The following is a 10,866-nucleotide window of genomic DNA, read 5'->3' as shown; positions in this document are numbered from 1 at the left end:
GTCTATAGTCATGTACACAATCCCCAAGTCATGACTCCACCCACAGTACAGAGGAGAGCAAATCTTGCAGTAGGGAGCATGGGCATGGAGGATGCAGCAAGTGCTTTGGTGGGGGAGGTGGTAGGGCATGCATTGAGAGAGGAGATAGAGGGAGAAGAGTTAGAGAAGATAGTGAGGATGAGGAGGAGGTGAGAGAGGTAGAGGGAGAGATATACTATGATGTGACGGATAGGGGCAGGATAGTGGTCGATGCGAGGGGGAAAGAGGTAATGAAATACATGCGTGGGGTTGTATCAAACTTGTATAGAAATTGTTTTATTAAATTTAAAGATCAAAATAGCCGATTAGTTGGAGAGGTGATAGATGTTGTACATAGTCGGTACCCAAATCCCCCACATGCGACATTCTTAGATGTATGGGGAAGGATGCGAATGAGGGAGATCTTAAGTAATAAAAGATCTCACCTTAAGAAAATCGTGTATGATGATTAGCTAAATGAAGCTGCGGGTGGCTATCCTACCGAGAAACCTGCCACTGCCCACAAATGCAAGTGGAAGGACACAAAGAAATGAGTAGAGTGTGGCGTGAAGAGTAGGCAGCATGTCGAGGCATGACGGATCCAGATGGAGACCATTGGATCTTCGCATTTTGGATCTGGAGGTGTCGAGTCATGGGAGGCAAAGTTTGTAAGTATCTAGCCACCTTATTTGATTTTTTACTTAATTCATTGATTTTATGATTGTTTTAATCTTACAAATTGTGTCGATTATGTTACAGGATGGGTTATGGGGAGGAAGCCCACAACCCATGAGATTGCATATGCTCGTCGGCATAGCAGATGTGACATGTGGGCCCTCTTCAAAATCAAGGGACGTATTACGGACGCATAGTTTGAGATGGCCATGAGATCATACGGTCGACAGGTATTGAAAACTCTAAATGAATGATTTTGGTTTATTCAATTTTGAATTACATATATATATATTTATATATGATATATTACTTGAACAAGCACAAGTTGCTACTGCACCTGCTGATGCTCCTGTCGCTGATGATCCACCCAGCATCGTCGCTATCACCACTGCTCCTGCTCTTGCTGGACGTGAATGACAGGGTGAGCACTACTCATCGAACATGTATACCAATGTGAGCTCATCTGATCCTGGAGGCAGTAGCTCATCATCATCTGAATCTGAGTAGTACTCAGACTTATAGTATCACATCCGCATTGAGAATGTGGTTGTATATATATTTTTGTAATTGAAGCCATGGGCTTTTTTAGACAAACCAATTTGATTTTGTATATATTTGTTTATAATTGAAGGCATGGGCTACTTCGACATATGGGCTACTTCGACATATGGACTCCCTTGTATATATGTTTTTGCATAATGAAAGCCATGGGCTTATTTTAGCACACATAAAATTTTGATAGTATTGCATTCATGTCTGTCTTGAATCGTGTATTGATAATGTTTGCATTCATGTTGTTCTTGAATCGTGTATTGACAATGCACAAAATGTTCTCCGTGGATGGTGCAATGCACTTTTAAAAAAATCCAAAGAGTGCTATTGGGTGCTGGAATGCTGGAACATCATTCAATTAAGCTTGAAATACATACATCAAAATACACATCCATCAAATGTGTCCATCTACAATAACACCAGTAAAAGTAGCAACAAGTATTGACATGGAATCACCCACAATACTAATCATCTAGCCTATCAAATGACAAATTTAATTAGGCATCCCCAATTAAACCTTACAAAATTTATCCTCCAAAACCCCTGCCATGTCTAGTGTAGCTCTATGGATAACTTTCCAATTAGTTCCCCACAATGGGTCTCATATGAGATTGACTATAGTAACAATTATCCTACAAAAGAAATATGACAATGAAAAGTAATTTATGTAACATTTTTGCACATGACAAGGTTAAAAATCCCATTGGTGGGCCGATTTGTTGCATCATTGAACGCCTCTTTTCATAGCTTCTTGTTATAATCTAGGGATGTCTTCAAGTTCTCAAAATCTCTATATCCGATACTTGATCGCAAAACATTTCCACATTTGTATTCTTCATGACATACTTTGCACAAAATGTCCTTGTTTGTAGTGGGCCTTTCCTCAGACGCCCCCAAATGGATTGCATTATATGAAGCGAGGAATTGGAGTAGCAGAGGAGTACCATGCAAGGAGGATGAAGGCCGTCGGCTACCAAAAACACAAACACGGTAGAGCCAAAGTAATGGAAAATCAAGTGCAACCTAGTATGTAGAAAAAACCAACAAAGCGTCAGCATGGAAACGAGGATAGTAGCAACAATAAAGAGCCAAAGGAAAAGCCAAGGGAAAAGCCAGTGTATTGGAGATCATGCATCCAGCAAAAAAATTTTATGGCTTGGCAAAAGCCAAGCTAAGACTTTTGCCCGGCGTGAAAGTCTCAGCTTGGCATTTGCTAGGGCAAAAAAGTATGATTGAGCTAGGCATGGGCAAAATGTTTTGGAAGTCTTAGCCTGGCTTTTGCTAGGCCAAAAATTTTTTCCCTGGCCTAGCTCAATGCAGGCATGGGCAGTAGCAATAGGACTGTGAAAACTTAACATGAACTTCATGACAAATTTCAAACCTCAAGAGATTATGAAGAGAGAGAGAGAGAGAGAGAGAGAGAGAGAGAGACGCGATAGGGAGCAGGTCTTGAAGAGGAACCAAACATGATAAAATCATAGCCGCATTGGACATACTAATTATCACCATATCAACATTGTTGATTTGGATTTTGCAAACATTGCAGCTTATTCCTACACCTATTTTACGCTCCCAATCTTGCCTTACCTGTCTGTAATTATCGAGCAATTGGCTTCCCTCAAGTGCAAGTTGCCATCTCATAGCTTCAACATACTTTTTGTCTCTGGACTTCCTTCCAATAGCAGATGTTAAATAAAGCACAATAGTTGTTGCCTCATCACTGTAAGCATCCATAGCCACTACCTTGTAAAACCTAGCCCTCATGACCCTTTCTCAGCTGCTTCCACAATTGGTGGAACAATCTCCAACCAACCCAGATTGGAAATCTGGGGAATGACCGGATTGAAAACTGTTGGCCATCCACAAATTAGGTAAGCCCCAATCTTGGACTCTCTAGCCTTGTTTATGAGGCTTCCTATACATTGTACAAGGGGTATAGCCCACAATGTCCATGGATTCAATGCTCATTATATTTCTTCTGGTCTTATATATCAAAAAATTGTTAGTATTCATCCTACCATGGTCATCAAGTGACCGAATTGATTATAACATAGTGAATTGGGTCCTCTCATCTTGAAGTAGTAGGAGCGATGAGGTGAAGGCAGTTTTCTTGATAGGGACATGTTAGATTGAGGCATGTTGAGGAGGTGTCCACATGTATCGTAGCAGCAAGGATTCATTGAAGGAGTCCAAGGGGAAGAATTTGCACCAAACTCCCCAATCCTACAAACTGTGGGCATTAAAGGTCACTATGCCTTTACCCCGGTTATGTACAATACTCAAACACATATATAAATCAATGAAAAAGAAGATAAGGGTGTTCTGCACCCACCAAAACTTGTGTGGCTCTCTGTTTCTCTCTCTCCCTCTTCCATTCTTGCTTCCGTTGAGAGCACTCTCAACTGGTATCAGAGCCCGGGTGATCTAGCTAAACATGTGTGAATGCTTGGAAGCTCAGCAACTTTGTGGGAGGAAGAAGAAGCTCTGTGGGAAACTTTGTGGGTGACTTTACTTGCATCTGAGTGTGTAGAGACCTTGGAGGAATCTTTGGAAAAGTCACTTTGGCTTTGCGAAGTGGTTTTGAGAGCCTGTTAAGTGTTTTCAAAGAAAAAGTCATTTTTTGAGCTTTTCCCTGTTCCGTTCGATGACAGAGACTCTGTATTGACTTGTAGAGGCAATTATTGCTTGCTTTTGGTGTCCACTTCACTTCAAGAGCTTGGAAACATCTTCATTCTTGAATCTAGGATCATTTCATTGGATTTCTGACTCGCTGTGTCAGTTTTTGTGTTTTTCTCCTCGGGTGTTGGAACTCAAGTTTGGAGTAACCATTTGCAGATCTGTCAGTTCCGGTGGACTCAAGAGGTCTAAAACTTCTTTATTGCTCATCATTTGCACTTCGGTGGAGTTTACAAATAGCTCTGTTTCCAAAAACGTTTTTCAGTTAGTGTGTTGGCCCCAGTGATTGAGACCACGGTTTCTAAAACTGCCTGTCCCATTGCATTTCGAACGCCTAAAAACCCCTACATGTCAGTTCTTATGCGATTCGGTGGAGGATTTTCAGAGTTATAGATCTATGTGTATTCGATTTCGTCTCTTTGTTATGCATTTTTCATTCTAAGGTTTTGAAACCTTAGATTTATGCCACATGGCAGTGGATAAGTGTTGACTCCCATTTCTCACTCATCGGTTGGGATTTTGGAGTTCCAACAGAAGAGAGATATTTGCAGATTTTCTTGCTGAGTCCGATTATGCAATGGCACCCATGTTTTGAGGCATCTTAGGTTCTATTTTTAGTAGCGGTCATTACTGTGGGACTATGATTTCTTGAGCAATACCTTATGCAGATCACTCTGGTTGCAGTTTGAGCAGTGTGCACTCATTCGTGGTGTCCATTGGGTTGCAGTGGATGATTTATAGGCCATTTGGATGCATTGTGGTCCTTATTGGATGCGCTGATAGGCCCAAATTGCCTTGTGGGATGCTATTTTTATGGACGTTTTGCACATGGATGCTATTTTATGCTGAGGGATAGCTTTGACACATTGCAAGTGATGCACTAATAGTGCTATGCTCTCTTGGATGAAATATTATTAATGCATATGCCAGTGGACAGTGTTTATGCTTGAGTCATTTAGCACTTATTGGCATTTTGGATTGCCATTGCAGTTGGCAATTTCTTTTGGGCCAGATTTGCTCATATGGATGCATAGTATATGCACATGAGTCAGATGCTTTGAGACATGAGTTTTGGTGATATTTCACTCTATTGTGGCATACACATTTGGGTGCACCTGGTATTTGGTGTGATTCTCTCTTATAGGCACTAGCATCTGGGATTTTTGCTTCATTTGCATCATGGCATCCTCTTCCATGTCTGAAAATGAGTTTTTTAGCATTAAAAAGTTTGATGGGACAAACTTCTCTTTGTGGAAAGAACAAATAAGGGATGTGCTTATTCAAAAGAAGCAAATTAAACCCTTGGCAGGGATTGAAGCTAAGCCTGCAAATATGTCTGAGAATGATTGGAATGAGTTGGATGCATTAGCAAAATCTACTATTAGACTTCATCTTGCAGAGTCAGTTTATTTCACAGTAGTAAATGAGTAGACTATGGAAGATTTGTGGAAGAAAATGTGTGCCACTTATGAAAAGGAAACTGCCTCTAATAAAGTTTACCTCATGAAGAGGTTGTTTGAGTTGCAGATGAAGGAAGGGGTCTCCATTACTTCTCATTTGAATGAATTCAATATTATTTTCAGCCAGCTTCAGGCTCAGAAGATGAATTTTGATGCAGAGACTAAGGCAATATTTCTCTTATGTTCATTGCCATCCTCATGGGATACCTTCCGTATAACTGTCAGTAACTCTGCACCTGGTGGAGTACTGAAATTTGATGATGTTGTGGGTAGCTTGTTGGCCGAGGAGATTAGACGGAAGTCTATGGACAGCAACAAGTAGGATGCATCCTTAAATGTGCAAAGGGGCAAATCACAGTTCAGGGGGAAGTCCCAAGAAAGAGGGAAGTCTCGTAGCAAATCTAGGGCACGCATTGAGTGTTACCACTATGGCAAGAAGGGCCATATGAAAAAGGATTGCTACAAGCTGAAAAGAGAGCAAAAGGATAAGAAAAAGAATGCAAATTGGGGTGCAAATCAAAAGAAAGAGAGTCCAAGGGAGGACAAAGGAAAAGTGAAGATCGAGGAGATCAATGCGACTAGTCACACATGATAGTGACAATGACGTTCTCTTCATGTCTAGTTTATCTGCAGAGTTGCTTACCACTTCAGATGATGCATATTCCCACAATTGGATTTTGGATTCTAGTGCTTCATTCCATGTTACTCCCCATAGGAAATGGTTCTCCACTTATGACAGTGGAAAGACAGGTTGTGTGCATCTTGGAAATGACTATGCATGTGACATAATGGGAGTAGGTGACATAAAGTTTTCTTTTGCAAATGGTTCTGCATTTATTTTGAAACATGTGAGACATGTGCCTAAGTTGACCAAGAGTCTTATCTAAGTGGGTTAGCTAGATGATGCTGGTTTTCACACCACTTTTGGCTTTCAGAGTTGGAAAATTCAGAAGGGCTCTATGCTTTTGGCCAGGGGTGCCAAGTGTGGGACTTTGTATCCCTTACATGTATCAAGGGTATTTGATCATGTTGTTGCAATAACCGAGCAGCCAAGCACTTCTTTCTGGCATTGCAGGTTGGGGCACATGAGCCAGAATGGAATGAAACTCTTATGCCATTTGGGTTATGCATATACCGCATTTGAGTTTCTCTGATTTTGAATTTTGTGAGCAGTGTTTCTATGGGAAGCAGACTAAATCAGTACATAAAAGAAGGGGAAAGAAAGAGTTTGAAAAGCTTGATTTAGTTTATTAAGATGTATGTGGTCCCATGCCTACACGGTCATTAGGCGGGGCTGAATACTATGTGTCAATTCATTGATGATTCAACTAGGAAAGTGTGGGCTTATGCTATAGCTCAGAAGAGTGATGTGTTCCAGGTATTTTAGAAATGGTTGGCCTTGGTTGAGAATGAGTCAGGTAGAATGCTTAAATGCCTATGGACTGAAAATGGTGGAGAGTATCTCTCTCATGACTTTTAGCATTTCTATGATACACGTGGGATTAAGAGGGAGCTCACATCCCCTCGTACTCCAGAGCAAAATCCAGTTGTAGAAAAGCCTGAAGAGGCATGGAGTGGCAAGAAGCCCTCTTACTCTCATTTTCCTATATTTGGGTGTGAGGCATATGCACATGTGCCAAAAGAGCTTCGAAAGAAGCTAGATCCTAAGTCTAAGAAATGCATCTTTCTGGGTTATGGTGAAAGTGGAGAGATGGGCTATCGTCTCTGGGATCCAGAAGCAAAGAAGATCATGGTGTAGTCTTCAATGAAAAGAAGATGCATAAGACACCCATGAGGGATGTGGAAATGATGAGAATCACTTTCCAAGATGTGAATCCACCTGCATATGTTGATAGACAGCAAGTTGTCCATGCACCAAATGTGCGAGAAATGGTACCACCAAGTACTCCCACAGGTATACAATATTTCCTCATGCAAATCCCCATGTAAGAAAGTTGTCTTGACATCCATCTGCATAAGCTCCATATCCTCTGATGCCACTAGTCCAAGCATGGATATAAGTGTGGTCATCTTCACAACCGGAGAGAATCTCTCATCAAAGTCCACACCCTTCTCTGATGGATCATCTATTGGTGGAAATGATGAGCCAAATGTGGCTGATATGCAGGTGGGACAGCAAGCTAAAATGCCCTTGAGAAAATCATCTAGAGTGTCTAGACCACCTGATAGGTTTGTTCCAGGGGTAGAATATGTGATGCTTACTGATTGTGGAGAGCCTTCTTGCTACAGAGAGGCTATGATGCGCGAGAATCAATGCAAGTGGGAGTATGCTATGCAATCAGAGATGAGTTCACTTATAAAGAATAAGACTTGGGACTTGGTTTCTATGCCACATGGAAAGAAAGCATTGCCATGTAAATGGGTCTACAAAATGAAGGTCACAGGTGATGATGTGCCTAGGTACAAGGCCCGTTTGGTTACTAAAGGGTTCAAGCAAGAGAAGGGTGTGGACTTTGATGAGATATTCTCTTCCGTTGTGAAGATGACCACACTTAGATGCGTGCTTGGACTAGTGGCATCAGATGATATGGAGCTTATGTAGATGGATGTCAAGACAGTTTTCTTGCATGGGGATTTGCATGAGGAAATTTACATGGTGTAGCCGGAAGGCTTTGAAGAAAAGGGCAAAGAGCATTTAGTTTGCAAGCTGAAGAAGAGTCTCTATGGTGTTAAGCAAGCACTTAGAGAATGGTATCAGAAGTTTGATGCTTTCATTTGGTCCCAGGGTTTTAGAAGGAGTGAAATTGATCACTACCTCTACACTAAAAGGGCTAAGGATAATAGCCTGATAATCTTGGCACTATATGTGGATGATATGCTATTGGCTAGCAAGAATACTTATGAGCTAGATGCATTAAAGGCCAAGTTGCATGAGGCCTTTGATATGAAGGATTTGGGACTTGCAGGTAATATTCTTGGTATGTGCATCACGCGTGATCGGAGTAGGAAACTCCTTTGGCTTTCACAAAAAGAGTATGTTACAAAAGTATTGCAGCGTTTCAATATGAAGGGGGGGAAGGCAGTGAGTACTCCATTGTCTCCATATGTGAAACTGAGTCATACAGATAGTCCCAAATCAAATGAGGAAAGGGCCATGATGGCCAAGGTTCCTTATGCATCACCAGTTGGGAGTCTTATGTATGCTATGATAGCTACTAGACCAAACATTGCATTTGTAGTGGGAGTTGTTAGCCGGTATATGGCTAATCCAAGAAAGATGCATTGGGAGGCAGTTAAGTGCATCATGAGGTACATGAAGGGTACCAAGGAGATGTGCATCTGCTTTGGTAGAGGAGACATGCGTGTACTTGGGTACATAGATTCAAACTATGCAGGGCATGTGGATAGTAGGAGATCCACTTCTGGTTATGTGTTCACCTTTGCAGGTGGTACAGTGTCGTGGATGTCTCGCACATAGAAGTGCGTTGCTTTGTCTACCACAGAGGCTGAGTATGTTGCTGCCACAGAGGGTTGCAAGGAGGCTATATGGCTTGATCGGCTAGTGGGAGATTTGGGGATTCATACAGGTGCACCAACATTGCATAGTGATTCCATGAGTGCTATTCAGCTAGCACGGAATCCGGTCTTTCATGCAAAGACCAAACACATTGAGGTCAGGTACCATTTCATCAGGGAGGTACTTGAGGACAAGCGCATAGAGCTTGTCAACGTTCATACAGATGATAACCCTACAGATATGCTAACAAAGAGTCTACCTAGTCAGTGGTTTGAGTATTGAAGGTGTGTAAAAAGTATTGTGCCCATCAGATATGCTTTGCATTGTCAATCAAGCATAAAACACCGCTTTTTCCTTACTGTCATACACAACCATATCAAAACATGGCCCTAGGTGTGTTATTCAAACAAGTACTTATCAGATGGGGGCCCCACTTTGCACGCAAGTCCGTTTCAACTACATTGAGGTGCATGCAAAGTATTATCACCATCAGATATGCTTTGCATGGTCGATCATGCATTATACAGTGTTTTTGCCCTAGTGATATGCACATCCGTAAAAAAACACGCCCTTAGGTGTGTTATCTGACCAAGTACTTATCGCATGGGTGTGCCTCTTTGAGAAAATTTCAATACCACCTAGGTTGAGGCATAGGAAAAGTGTTGTGCCCATCTAATATCCTTTGCATGGTCGATCAAGCATTAAATACTATTTTTGCTCTAGTGTCCTGCACATCCATTAAAAAACATATTGCTAGGTATGTTATCCGATCAAGCACTTATGGGATGGGAGTGCCACTTTGCATGTAAGTAAATTCCACCTAGTTGAAGGTGTGTGCAAAGTATTGTGCCCATCGGATATGCTTTGCATTGTGAATCAAGCATAAAACACCATTTTTGCCTTAGTGTCATGCACAACCATGAAAAAACACGGTCTTAGTGTGTTAATCAAACAAGTACTTATCGGATGGGGGCTCCACTTTGCACACAAGTCCATTTCAACTAGGTTGAGATGCCTGCAAAGTATTATTACCATCGAATATGCTCTGCATGGTCGATTATACATTATACAATGTTTTTCCAGTAGTGATATGCACATCGGCAAAAAAAACACGCCCTTAGGTATGTTATCTGACCAAGTACTTATCGGATGGGTGTGCCTCTTTGAGAACATTTCAATACCACCTAGGTTAAGGTGTAGGAAAAGTATTGTGCCCATGGGATATGCTTTGCATGGTTGATCGAGCATTAAATACCAATTTTGCCTTAGTGTCATGCACATCTGCAAAAAAACATGCTGCTAGGGGTGTTATCCGATCAAGTACTTATGTGATGGGAATGCCACTTTGCATGTAAGTCAATTCCACCTAGTTGAAGGTGTGTGCAAAGTATTGTGCCCATCGGATATGCTTTGCACTGTGGATCAAGCATAAAACACCATTTTTGCCTTAGTGTCATGCACAACCATATAAAAACACAGCCCTAGGTGTGTTATTTAAACAAGTACTTATCGGATGGGGTCTCCACTTTGCACACAAGTTCTTTTTAACTACATTGAGGTGCGTGCAAATTATTGTCACCATTGGATATGCTTTGCATGGTCCATCACGCATTATACACCGTTTTCCCCTAGTGATATGCACATCCGCAAAAAAACACGCCCTTAGGTGTGTTATCTGACCATGTACTTATCGGATGGGTGTGCCTCTTTGAGAACATTTCAATACCACCTAGGTTGAGGCATAGGAAAAGTGTTGTACCCATCAGATACCCTTTGCATGGTCGATCGAGCATTAAATACTATTTTTGCTCGTGTCATGCACATCCGTAAAAAAACATGCTACTAGGTATGTTATCCGATCATGCACTTATGGGATGGGCATGCCACTTTGCATGTAAGTCAATTCTACCAAGTTGAAGGTGTTTGCAAAGTATTGTGCCCATCGGATATGCTTTGCATTGTCGATCAAGCATAAAACACCGTTTTTGGCTTAGTGTCATGCACAAC

General features: G+C 41.5%; 1 pseudogene; it reads left to right on the top strand.

Annotated features, from left to right (window-relative positions):
- The first annotated feature begins 623 nt into the window (after positions 1-623).
- On the top strand, positions 624-1,200 carry LOC147883757 (uncharacterized; annotated as a pseudogene).
- Positions 1,201-10,866: the final 9,666 nt, after the last annotated feature.

The sequence above is a fragment of the Dipteris shenzhenensis genome, chromosome 27 (genome assembly GCF_047967505.1).
Source record: "Dipteris shenzhenensis isolate YYH24624 ecotype China chromosome 27, Dip_SZ_1.0, whole genome shotgun sequence".
Taxonomy (NCBI): domain Eukaryota; kingdom Viridiplantae; phylum Streptophyta; class Polypodiopsida; order Gleicheniales; family Dipteridaceae; genus Dipteris; species Dipteris shenzhenensis.
Note: the sequence above shows the minus strand (reverse complement) of the source record. Positions and strands in the feature narration are given on the sequence as shown.